Source organism: Microtus pennsylvanicus, chromosome 1 (genome assembly GCF_037038515.1).
Source record: "Microtus pennsylvanicus isolate mMicPen1 chromosome 1, mMicPen1.hap1, whole genome shotgun sequence".
Classification (NCBI taxonomy): domain Eukaryota; kingdom Metazoa; phylum Chordata; class Mammalia; order Rodentia; family Cricetidae; genus Microtus; species Microtus pennsylvanicus.
The window spans coordinates 120,711,561-120,725,345 of NC_134579.1; the positions used below are offsets into that span (position 1 = coordinate 120,711,561).

Genomic DNA, 13,785 nt, shown 5'->3' on the forward strand with positions numbered 1-13,785 from the left:
TCAGCTGCAGGGACTCATGACGTCAACCATGGGCTGACTCCACAGGTGTCTGCCACCAGGCCTCTGTGTCCCCACTTTACCGTCAAACTCCATGGTTGAAGCATGATCTGGTAAGAGAGCCCCACGGAGGAAGGGATTGGAGAAGGGTGGCGAAGGATCTGGTTAGGGCTTCAAAGAAAACAAAAGAGGCTAGGGACGTGGTTCAGTTGGTAGGGCGCTTGCTTAGCATGCTCAAAGCCCTGTGCTTTATCCCAAAGCACAGCGTAAAACCAGGCATGGGATGTAAGCCTGTAATCTCAGCATTTGGGAGGCGGAGGCAGGAGAATCGGGAGTCATCCTCACCTGCAGATGGAGTTCAAGGTCAGCCTGGGCTACTTGAGACCCTGTCTCAAAACAAAACTTGTGGTTGTTATGTGAGGCGGGGCAGATAAATGTGGAAGAGGTGGACTTGGTGATGAAAAGAAAGAAGGTGTGAGTACCAGCTTTGAGAAAATGTTGAGCCCTCTTGTGGTCCAGCCTCACTGTTTCTTCAGAACCTGCCAGCCTCCTGCCAGAATGACATTTTATAATTACACTTAGAATTGTCCCGGTTGTCGGTGCTGAGAATAAGTAACTCTTGAGTGCCTGTCAACATTCGGTCACAGATGAGGGAGAGGATCAGGAGGCCCCACCCTTCCTTCCTGAGGAGAAGTTGGCAGTTGATGGTTGCTGGGTTTCAGGAGCCAGTTTCTTCAGTGGTATAGCCATTGGTGTGATGTTCACACTCTAGTGAAAAAATAGCCCCACCTGCGTTTACGCAAATTAACTAATTAAGTAAACTCAGAGGGTCACATGCCAAAATATATAATATGGGGGGGGGACTAGCTGGGAGGCATGGGTTCAGCAGGAATGGAGGGGATCAGAAAGGGTAATGGGGTAAAGACTCACGGTACATCACATGCCTGTCGTAAACATTAAGTGATCAAGATACAGTGCATACATGTATGAAGCTGTCAGAGAATAAATGACGTTCTGCATTGTTTGAACGAGAGCCAGAATGATAAAAAAAATCATTTTCCCAGTTGGAATTACATTCATTAAGCGACCATTACAGACCAGAGTGTTCCTGACCAGGGCCACCACGTCGCGTCTTACACGGACAGGTGTGCCTGCCCCCGCACCGCACGCAGCTGACCTAGCTGTGAAACCTTAGGAGGGTTTCATCGCCTGTCGTTGACAACCTGCTTCTGTGACCGCCACAGAGCAAAGTCACATCCATTTTCAAAAGGCTGGACACATCCTTCCCTGGGTCTTCCCAGGGTGGTTCATTCTGCACACACCCAGATACAGGGTCTTTCCTGGTAGTTCCCCTCCCAGAACTGAACTCGGGTCCTTTCTGCTTGCTTCCCACTGTTTTGGATTTCTAGATCTTCTCTGGTTCTCTTGTTTGGACTCCAGCTGAAGGTATAGGCCATTGATCTTGTCCAGTTGGGACCCAACCTGGCTCTCAAAGCAACTTCCCTGGCTCCCCAAAAGCAGGGCCTTCAGCAGGGGCTTTCTTTCCACACAAAGAGAAGTTGGGCTTCATGTTGACAGAGCCACTTAGAGTCAAGGCTGCAGGTCTGTGGTGTCCCAGTCCCTGGGAAACCAACGCATCACTCCCACGGGTGATGGATTTCCCCGTTCCCAGACAATGAATGCTATTCCACAGTGCAGCATGGGGGCATGGCCAGTCTTACAGGGAGGGCAAAACAGTTCAGGATTCTCTCAGTGCAGGTGATGATGGCAGTGGAGATACAAATTACTGCTGAGAAATTTTGGGGGTGTTTTTGGCTTTTTGAATCTGGGTCTTCTGACCCAGTCAGTAACCCAGACTGGCTTTGAACTCACAACCCTCCGTGCTCTGCATCTGAGTGCAGGGATTGCAGGTGTGTGCTGCCACATCTGGATTGAAGATTAAAAAAAAAAAAGTCTCTTTGCCCCATCTACTGCGAGAATGAAGACCATTCTCAGCAATCAGATTGTCAACATTCCAGAAAATGTGGACATCACTCTGAAGGGGCGCACCGTCATTGTGAAGGTCCCCAGAGGAACCCTCCGGAGGGACTTCAATCACATCAATGTAGAGCTGAGCCTTCTTGGGAAGAAAAAGAAGAAGAGGCTCCGGGTTGACAAATGGTGGGGCAACAGGAAGGAACTGGCCACCGTCAAAACTATCTGCAGCCATGTTCAAAACATGATCAAGGGTGTTAGGCTGGGCTTCCGCTACAAGATGAGGTCCCTGTATGCTCACTTCCCCATCAACGTCATTATTCAGGAGAATGGGTCTTTGGTTAAAATCTGAAATTTCTTGGGTGAAAAATATATCCACAGGGTTCGGATGAGGACAGTTGTGGCTTGTTCTGTCTCTCAAGCCCAGAAAGATGAATTAATCCTTGAAGGAAATGATATTGAACTTGTTTTAAACTCAGCAGGCCACAACAGTTAAGAACAAGGATGTCAGGAAGTTTTGGGATGGTGTCTATGTGTCTGAAGAGGGAACAGTGCAGCAGGCTGATGGGTAGACCTAAGTTACCAGCTCCAGAAACAAGAGCCTGAATTTTAATACGATTTGGTGTCTTTTGCGACAATAAAAGACTTGTATTGAAAAAAAAAAACCTTGCATTTGCATGAAGCCAACTGAATACCACTGACTTATGGTTTGAAAAAGTCCCCATCTCCAGAGAAAGGAGACACATCTAAGTCATGGCTCGTCATCTCTGAGGAGAGACACAGAGCAGTGGATTGGGGAATTCATCCACTGAGCTCATCTTCCAGAACTATTTGACAGTAGGAATTGGGCATTAAAACCTCGCCCTCCAGGCTAAGACAGCTCATGGGTACTGGCGCCTGCAGCCAAGCACAAGGCCCGAGTTTGACCCTCAGGACCTCAGGTAAAAGGAGAGCACCGATCCCGACAGCTGTCCCCTGACCTCCACGTGCGCTGTGGCATGTTCAGGAGCAGATGCACCTGTACACATGCGAGCATGTACATACCTACAACATTAATTAAAAAATACAGCAATGCCTTTGAACCAATGACTCCAAGAATTCATCCTAAAGCCATAACCAGAGATATAAGGAGAAAAATGACCCTCTATTAAGAATGAAAAATTGGAAGCAACCTAAGTGTCCACCAACTAGGGATTAGCTAATTACATAGTGGTATATTCGTATGACTCGCAGCCGCCCCCAATAAAAATACTTGATATCTACTTTATTTTTATTTGTGTGTGTCTGTCTATCTGCACGTGTGACACGAGGCTTGCCCTGAGTTGCCCGAGCTCTGAACTAGAAAAGCTCTTGGTGGGGGGACAGGTCTTCCTGAGTCAGGAAGGTATTACTTTCATTACTAGCAAGAAACAAAAATAAGAAAAAGCCCTGATTTTACCCAACATGAGAGGCATCACAGGGACAGAGAGAGTGTCACCAGAGTGCGAATGTGCTGTCTGTTTCGAACCATCCTGTGGCATATTTTTGGTTCCTCTTTTTCTTAAGGACTTAGTTCCAAGAAGTTAAAAAACAATTAATAGAAGAAAGAAAAATGAGAAACCATAAGACACCAAGCCACGTGGGTGAGTGCCACTTGCAGAAAATGATTTCCAAACGGCCTCAGCCGACACAGGCCACGTTTGAAACCTCAGCTATCTAAGCAAGTAGCTTGCTTGTCAACTCCCCACCCCCACCGCCACCCCACACTCTGTTAGCAGCACTTTGCTTTCTGGAAATTGCTTTAAGAGACAGAACTGGAACTACTCATCCGGTCACCCTGTCCCGCCTCTACCTGCATTTCTTGGGAAAATGCTGCCTCCTTCCACCTAGAGCCAAGTGAGTCTGTCCATGTCTACGGAGACAGCTGTAACCAAGCACAAACTAATAAGAGGACTGCATTATTTGAGTCACCAGAATTGGCTCGGGGTGGTCATGTGACCCATGCTGGGTGATGCGCCCCCTCAAAGAGTTAAAGAGTATAAACAACAACACCATGTAGACTTCTTGAGAAGGGATCAAACATGAAGGAAGAAAAGCTAAGAAAAACAAATTCTGCGAACACCTTTTTAAAGAAGATCTTAATTTTTTTATTTTTTTTCTATGTGTGCATATGTGGGCTTTGTGAATCCTTGTGAGGCGTGTGCAGATCCCAGCTTACAGACATTTGTTAGCCGCCACACAGGCCTTTCTACTTAGGCAGAACTGACGTAGTTTTCCGTGACTTACAAAGGAGATGGGCCTGAAGCAGCACCATTCATCCTGCTGCATGTCGGGGCATCAGCGTGTCTGCAGAATTTCAGACACGAAGAGTTCATTCAGTTAGCTGGGCGGTCGTGGTGCGGTGCATGCCTTTAATCCCAGCACTCAGGAGTCAGAGGTAGGCAGAAGTCTATGAGTTCAAGGCCAGCGTGGTCTATAGAGTGAATTCCAGGACAGCCAGAGCTACACAGAGAAACCCTACTTGGAGAGAGAGAGAGAGAGAGAGAGAGAGAGAGAGAGAGAGAGAGAGAGAGAGAGAATTCATTCAGCCAGTGTTTCTTCAGCAGAGCCTATTCAAGAAGGGCTCCAGGGACCTCCGGTAAGAGTCCTCTTATAATTAACTCATTAAAGGAACCCAGGCAGAGTGGTTGTCAACATGCTTAAAGATGGTCAGTCACTGTGAGTGAGTAGGCACCCCACCCCCACCCCCCAGCTGTGCCTCTCAAAGCACTTTTTAGTTAGGGCAAATCAAACCCGGCATTCAGCCGGTGCCTGGCTCATAGAATTTTCCCTGCGATGGTTCACTCTGTATCTGTAAGCTTTTCATGCCAACAGACACAATAGCAAAAAGAAAACTCAGTCAAAGAGGTGTGGTTTTACAGATGGGGGAGGGGGATCAAGCGCTGGTATACTTCATATTTAATGTTTGGTGCCAATCAAGGAGGCTATCTATTGCTCAAGTCATCAGCCCGTTACATCTCCTCTAGCACCGGGTTAGTTTGTTTATTCTCCACCCCCCCCACACACCTTTGTGAAATGTTAGAAAAGATGTCATTAATCTAAGAGACGGCTGGGGATGTGGTTCACGTGGTAGTGTGCTTGTCTAGCGTGCATGAAGCCCTGCGTTGGATCTCTGAAACCATAAGCCAGGTATGGTGAGACACACTTGTGATCTCAGCACTTGGGGAGTGGAGGCTGGAGGACCAGAAGTTTAAGGTCAACCTCTGCTACGTGGCAAGTTCCAAGTCAGCCTGGTTCCCAGGAGAGCCTGGCTCAAAACTACAACACCAAAGCAAAGCCCCAATCACCTAAGAGGCTTATCCAACTTGAGATGACTCTTTACTGGACTCCAAGGTTCTACAGACTATAACAAGGTCTAAGAAGGTTGGGAGGGTGGGAGACCTGCACCCAAGTCTCTGGTTGTGGAGACAGAAGTGTTGCTGGATGTCTTTAAGTACAGACTCTCTAGGTTCTGCCCCTGAATGGCTAATGCTTCTAACTCTCTGTGCCTCAGTTTCCTCATCTATGAAATGAAAATGATCATAGTAGCACCTGCCTGATAGGCACACCTTGAGGCTTAAAGCAGTCGGTGGACACGTGTCCAGAGCAATGTCACCATTGTCTTTCTTATTTTTAAAATTTTATTTTGTAGATGAGTATTGCTCCTGCATGTGTATCTGTGCACCATGTGTGCACAGATGGTGTGCCTAGTGCCCTCAGAGGCCAGAGGAAGGTGTCAGATCTCCTGGAATTGGATTTCCAGATGGTTGTGAGCTGCCATGTTCTGGGAATCGAACCTGGGTCACCTGAAAGAGCAGTCAGTGCTCTTAACCACTGAACCATCTCTACAGCTCCCAAATAATCTGTTTTGACAGTTCATTAACACACATTTTGGCAGCTTCTGTTTTGTAGTTTGTGAAAGAAATGCAATTTAGAATGTGTATGTACACCCCACAGTTCCACAGCCTTGCTAGATGGGATAGATTAGCCAACACATTTGGTCTTTTTGGTTCAGGAAAATAGTTTAGAATAAAGGCTTATTATTAAATTACACTTGTTTCCCACTAGTAAATAATAGCTACTAGTTACTGTGTGCGGGTTGTTCATATTTCCTATTGAAAAGCAATTCAGCTTGGCAGCCATGAACTCATTTCCTAGCTGTGTAAGACAGGGCACGTGACTTCATCTTTCTGAGGCTCAGAGTCTCATTTGGGAAATGGTACAGTCACAGCTCTGAGGTCACAGTCACTGGGAGGCTCCCATGGGTGTCTCGACACCAGGATGAATGCTCAGTACTGCTGGTCATCACCAATGTCCTCATGGAAAAGCCTGGGGAGGACGTCAGCTATGACTGTTGTGACCAGCGGAGCTCCGAAGGGTGGCCAGTGCTGTTAAATTGAAAGAAAAAGGCAGACAGTCAGATCAGTAGGTGAAGCAAAAATGGGTGGGTCTAAACCATGCTGGAGAATCACCTGCCCATCAAGTAGAGCATAGCAGGTATTGTTCAGAGAAGTTCAAGAACCAAGCAGTCAGACACTGGAGGGAATCAGAGGGCCTTGTCTGTGTGCAGCTGCCTGGGGATTCTAACATTTTGTCTCTTAATAAGCCGCTCTCCAGGAGGGAGAGTTCTGCCCCACAGAGGGCATTTGCTAATCCCGGGCATATTTTTAGCTCCAATAACTAGGGTTAGGTTTGCTGTTGGCACCCAGTGAATAGGAGCCAAATTATTGTTGGCTGTCGACTTGGTAGGGAATGTCACCCCAAAGGCTCCTGTGCCAAAGGCTTTGTACCAGCTGGTGGATCCATTTCCTCCCTGAGAGGTGATGGATCACAAGAATTCTGGCTTCATCAATGGTTTTATCCACTGGCATATCCACAATTAAATGGGCTAATGGGCAAGGGGATCCTGGGAACTATGGCAGGCAGGATCTGACAGGGGAAGTTGTTTACTGGAGACGGGGCTTTCAGAGGTCTATCTTGTCCCCAACCTTTCACTGTCTTAGTCTCACAGCCTCTAGTTGCCATGTTGTGAGCAGCCTCTTCATCCCATGATCCTGCGGCCATCATGCCTCGGGCCCAATGTCACAGAGTTGGCTGGCCTCGATGAATGTCTGAAACCGGGATTCAGTGGTGTTGTTCCTTCTTTATTGCCCTCAGGAACTTTGTCCCAGTAACAAACAGCCAAGTAATACGCCACTGAGCGAGCATCGTACACGTACATACAGAACCCATCACAGGACCCATCAACAAAGCATCACCCAGCCCAAAGTGCCAATCAAGTCGAGTTGAGAAGTCAGTGTGAGATCCACAGGCACAAATGATGTTGTCTGATCACGCCCTGTAATCACCAGGTTTAGGGAGATATCATGTGAGGGAGCCCCAGCCTGAGGTCTGTTGGGTAGTGGCTTGCTCACAAACGTCTGGATGTCTGACGTCAAATCTTTCGGGATAAGGCCCACCATGTCTGCTTTGATTGATGGTGGCAGTGGAGAGCTTCCTGCTTCCTGTCTTCCTAAGTTGCTACTTCCTGTTTGACACCTTCTGTCAGCGGTGGAGATTCCGGGGGAGAAGAAGGGGGATGATGTTCTAAAGTAATCTTGTAGCTCAAAATCGGGGTGCACAGTGGCAGTGGTGGTGGTGCATACTCGGGAGGCAGAGACAGGCGGATCTCTGAGTTCGAGGCCAGCCTGGTCTACAGAGTGAATTCTAGGACAGCCAGGGCTACACAGAAAAACCCCGCCCTGAGAAACCAATAACTCAATAACTAAATCAAACCAGGGCCAGTGACATGGTTCAGTAGGTAAAAGTGCTGTTGGCCTAAAAGCCTAATGACCTACATCCAATCCCTGGAGTCACATTAAGATTGGAGGAGAGAAACATGTGTGCACACACATGATACACGTAGTAATAATGAATTAAATTATTTTAAAGATGAGCTGTTGAGATGGTGCCAAACCTGACAACCCCACAGCCCACACAGAAGAAGTGAATGGGCTCCTCCTCAACGCATGTGCGATGGCATGAATGCCTATACACACACGTCCAATACACAAAGAAATAAATTTATCAAAATGAAGGAGAAATTCAAGGTCATTTTCAGCTACCTATTGAGTTCAAGGCCTGTCTGAGACATGGGACCCTGTTGACGAACGAATGAACGAGAAAAGCCGTGAGTTTTCAACTGTATGCAGGAAACCTTCCACTGTGGCTATGTGATTTTAGTTTATTTTACAGTTTTTATTATTTTATTTTATGCAGATGGGTGTTTTGCCTGCATGTATGTCTGTGTATCACACATGTGCCTAGGAGGCCAGAGAAGGCATAGCATCCCCTGGAACGGACATTACAGAGGGTTGTGAGTTGCCATGTGGCTGTTAAGAATTGAACCCTGGCCTTCTGATAAAGCAGCCCATGCTTGTAACTGCTGAACCATCTCTCCAGTCCCAGACACATGATTTCAAGTAAAAGTTCTCACACACACAAACTCCATTGTCCTGTTATGAGCTGGCTTTGCAGTCTGGGTTCAAGGCTGCTGGCACTTACAGCCTAGGAAATGCTCAAGGACCACAAAGGCCAGGAAATCCCTTCTCGATGAAAGAGGCATTTCTGTTTCATTGCAGGCCCTAATGGATCACGTTGCTTTCCCATCACTCCCGTTCCAACGGAAAGATTTGAATTCAAATAACTCTGAAGTTATTTGGACTCCATTCAAATGTAAGCTGTCTCGTCTCTTTAGTCATTGTGGCCATTATTTCTGACGTAAAGACTCATATCAGATGGTAAAAGTCTTCGTGGAACGTTTTCATTTAAGATGTTTCTTTTGTATATGACTGGTCGCCGGTGCTTCCCCAGTCTTCCTTACTCAGCTGTGTCTTAAAGACCTTGTTTGTTGTTGTTGCTATTTTTAGATTTTTTTCATCCATTTAAAGTATTGGGGATCAAGAGTAAATTGAACAATAATGAGTATTTGGGCTGAAGTCTTATAGACCTTTAGATTCTGGGGTGTGTGTGTTATTTCAGCAATATGTGTTTCACAGCAACAGACTCAAATGGTCACCAATAGAGGGGACATAACATGTTTTGGTCATACTGATCTAAAGAGGGAGTTACACACAGAGAGAAGGAAGGAAACTAATGGTGTGTTTCTGTTTCTGTCTGTCTCAGGAGTGTGTGCATGCATGAGTGAGTGAGTGAGTGAGTGAGTGAGTGTGTGTGCATGCATGTGTCTGTGTGTGTGAGAGAGAGCGTGTGGATGTGGGTGTGTGTAAGCCTATGGGTGTATGTGTGGTGTAACACATGAGTGTGCAGGTTCATACACCCATGTGTGTGTGCATGCAGATGCAGGAGCAGAACACTGGATGTCTTCCTCTATTGCTCTCTGCCTTAGTGCTTTGAGCCTGGGTCTCTTATGGAACCAGAAGTTTTAGCTCAGATGGCAGGCCATGGAGCTCTCTGGATCTACCTGTCTGCCTCTAGGGCTGGGATTACGCACAGCAAAGCCTCTTACCAGCCGAACCATACAGCTGACTGTTGCATGAAATGGAAAGAGCCATTAGATCCAGATGTGTAGAGCCTCCCCTTCAAGCTGTCCTTTTGCTAGATGAAAAGTCTACCCTGAGATCCAGGGACAACCAACCCACTGCTCAGCCTGTCTCCACACTCCCTGCACACAGCAGACATCACCAGTCGGCTTTTCTTCTCTGCACGTAGAGCCCAGGCACCGCTTCACAATCTTCATTAAGAATCCTTTGTGCACTCCTGTAATGTCTGCACTTGGGAGGTACAGGCAGAAAGACCAAGACTTCAAGGCCATCCTTGGCCAAGCAAGTTCAAGGATAACGTGGTTTCTCTGAGACCCTATCTAAAAAAAAACCAAGCAAATAATGCATACAGCCATAACCCATTGATGGCAGAGTGGTCATGTAAAATAAGAATGACTTTTCTACCTCTCTTAGGCAAAGGATATACTTAGAAGAGTAGGTATGTGCATGTCTGCATGTGTGGTATGAAGCTTGAACCCAGGCTTTACACATGCCTGCAACTGTATCCCAGCCCTTGAAACAGAACCAAAGGCGGACAGGGTGGCTCCAATGGTTAAGATGACTGCCACCAAGCCTGACGATCTGAGTTCCATTCCCCCAGGATCCACATGGTGGAAGAAGAGAATCCACTCCCATAAGTTGTCCTCTGACATACACACGTACACACACACACAAACGCACGTGCACACATACACACACACGCAAACGCACGTGCACACATACACTTTAAAAAAAAAACATCAGAAGTTCGTTGTCTCCGCATTTTTTTCCAGATACTGCTTCCTCATTCTAATTCTTAGTTGGTCTTTCCAGCAACTAAGGATCCATCTGCTCAAAGGTTCAGGAGATAACAGAGGATCCAGCCATCTTTTCTACCTGGCTTTTGTTTTGAAACCTTGTCTCTGAGTTGCTAAAAGTGTGGGGGGAAAAGAAATCAAGTGAATTCATTGAATGAAAAGGAGGACATGACTGCCCCAAGATATGGTTGGGGAGAGGGATTTTACTGTAGATATGAGGAAGAATACAGCCAGAGGCATCTGGAAGAGTTGGGGCTGACCTGGGCCAGGAGAGGAGAGGGAGGTGGGGAGAGTGAGAGGAGAAGAGAGAGAGAGAGAGAGAGAGAGAGAGAGAGAGAGAGAGAGAGAGAGAGAGAGAGAGAGAGAGGCAAGTGGACCAAGAGAGGACTCCAGGACCACGAGCCAAGCAAATGAGAGGCTGAAATGGTTAGATCATGTAGAATCAGAAACTGGGGGGTTGGGAGGGAAGCTCGGTTCCTGGGTTGGAGAGGTTAAGGCTAGGGAGTGGGGTGAGAAGTGCTGGGGTGGGGGGAGCCACAGGAATTGAGTGAGCCCTGTCCCAGCTTTCTTTGGCACCTGACCTTCATCATTTTTAATAAGAGAACTCAAGCCCATAGTTTTAAGGCAAAGTTCAGATTCATTTGGGTGGGGTCTTTGTCATTTATTTTTGTTTTTGAGGCAGTCTTACTATGCTGTCCTGGCTCTACCTCAGAATGCTGGGATTAAAGAAACAGGCCACCACGCTTGGCCATCACCCTCTATTTTGAGACAGCATCTCTCCCTAAGCCTGGAGCCCTTCGGCTGGACTGACTGACCAGGGAGCTCTGGGGATCCCCCTACGCCCACTGGACTCCCAGATGCCAGTGTCATACCCGGCTTCTACATGGATGCTAGGAATCCAAACTCAGTCTTCATGATTGTACAGCAAGCTCTTAGCTGGTAGGACCACCTCCCTGGACTAAGGCCATTCTCATTTATATGTGATTTTCCTCTCGAAGCCAGCTAAGACATCTTCCAGTTTAGACCAGGTTTTGAAAACTTGAGCCTGGGCAATTTACAAAGAACAGAGCTGAGCTTCTTACTGGACTGGGGACGGTGGGGGGAGGGGAGCTAACAGTAAGAACACAGCATCTCCAAGGGCCTTGCCCTGGGGCACTGCATGGCAGGAGTCATCACAGGGTAAGGACATAAAACCACAGGACAGAGAGCTTCAACCACTGGTAACTAAACCCCTTCCTAAAGGAAGGCTGTAGAGCCTGTCTCACAAGGAGGCCTTTGGTGTAAGCATGGTTCTGCCTTGGGCTGGGGAGGTTGCTCATACCTGGTAAGTGCTCTCCTCATCGAGCACCATCCCCAGCCCTGACCATACATGTCCACGGCCTCCTAAACCCTCCTCAACTCTACCGGCAGGGAAGAAGATGTTCTAATGCTCTAGGGTAGGAAACTCAACATTTTGTGGCTGTTGCAACTGAGGACAAGGCTACTCAAATCACAGAGATGCTGAAATATCACCTGCCCAGAACAGTCTGCCGCCAGGTGAACTGGCCAGCCCACAGGTCGGCAGCTGAAGGCCAACAAGCCTTGCCCCAAGATGTCTAGGGCACGCAAAGAGCTCCCCGCTGAAGATTCTTTAGAGAAAGCGTTGTCCCCAAGAAAGCTAAAAAAGTAGTTGCTCAACTTTCTCTCCTCTTCCCAGGCTTTCCCCTTCTGTACAGCTCTGATTGCGAGGTCAAAGTCACCGCTCCCCGGAGTACATGGGACTCATTGTTGACAGCTCCAGCACCCAGGAGCTGCTCAGAAAGAGCTCCAGGCTCTGCCCCAGACCTGCTGAGTCTGAACTTGAATTTGAACACGAGCCCCACAGGACCTGTGCACGCATTCCGTGGTGTGAGAAAGTGCTGGCCCTCCTCTGACGAGACAAAGTTTTAAGGGGCAATTTTGATAAAAAAGCTAACATGGAATCCAATCCCAGGGGCCAGGGAAGGCTTCCATGAAAAGTCAGCCTGAAAACTGAGCTCTTGGTGAATGACGGAAAGTAGCCAGAAGATTCCTCCAGAGGGAACAGAATAAACAAAAGCTCAAAAGCCAGTGGGGACGGGGGTGGGGGTGGCGGTGGTGGTTGATAGCCCAAGAGAGAAACTGCTTGCTGAGCAAGCACAAGGACTCGAGTTCAAGACCCAGGACCCATGTAAAAAGTCAGCATGGTGGGCATCCTTGTAATCACAGTACTCAGGAGGTGGGATCAGGCAGATCCCTGGGACTTGCTGGCTGGACAGGCTGGCCTTCTAGGTGAGTTCAAGACAAGATAGATGACACCTGAGGAATGACCGATAAAGTACACACACACACACACACAAACACACACACACACACACAGATACATACACAGAGACAGAGATACATACACACAGATATGCCTACACAAGGCACACACTAATATATACATACACAGTACACATACAGAGACATACATAGATACACGCAAACTGATAGATACATAGATACACACACAGATACATGTCCCCTAACACACAAACACACAGATACATACACAGTTACAAAATATATACATGCACACACAGAGAGAAACATACACAGTTGCATAGAGAGACACACACACAGTCACTCTTCCTCTCTCTCTCTCTTACACACATACACACACACACACAAACAAAAAACCATACACACAGACTCAGGCTCAAGTTCTGAGGCACTAAGGAACTTGCCCAGTTGGAGAAGCCTTCGAAGAATTTTTGCCCTACAAGTAAGACTTACCTGGAAGTGAGAATGAATGACCAGACAGTCCTTTGGGGACAGGACTCTGGTGCCAGCTGGGGACGTTACCGGTGGAGTTGAGCCTTTTGCCCCCATCTGACCAGGGAGGGAGGCCACCAGACAAGACAAGGTGGCTTCCTTTACCATCGATACATGATCCAAGAAGTCAGGAGCTGGTCTGACGGGGTCACACTCCTGGGGATGGCAATTGTCCCAGGCGGCCCTAGGAGCCATGCCAGAAGGGAAAGTCCCTAACCCCACCCCACCCCTTTAATGTCAGGCTCATAGTCATTTATGTCAATATATTTTTGTACAGATTTTGTAGTTTGTGACACATCCTGGCAATGCCGAGAGTCACTTACAAAGAGCCAGAGTGGAACTGTAAACCTAAAGTTGGAAAAGCTGTTAGGGTCTGGCAACGGACCTGCTTCAACTTCGCTGTTCCTGGCCTCAAAACACTGACAACAAAAATCCATTTTTAATGAGATTTTTTTTTTAAACCAGTGACTTCACACCCTGTTTTCAGTCCCCTTTGAGCCGGCAGACTCCAGTCTTCCTCACAAGAAAGATTTGACCCTAAACTGATTACCAGAGCACAGAGGCTCCTGCCTCCACTTGGTCAGAGCAGCCCCAGCAGCTGATGACTGGACGTTGAGTCACTTTGTTCTCATTGTCCTTCAGCA

General features: G+C 47.5%; 1 pseudogene; it reads left to right on the top strand.

Moving 5' to 3' along the window:
* The first annotated feature begins 318 nt into the window (after positions 1 to 318).
* On the top strand, positions 319 to 3,009 carry LOC142840920 (large ribosomal subunit protein uL6 pseudogene; annotated as a pseudogene).
* Positions 3,010 to 13,785: the final 10,776 nt, after the last annotated feature.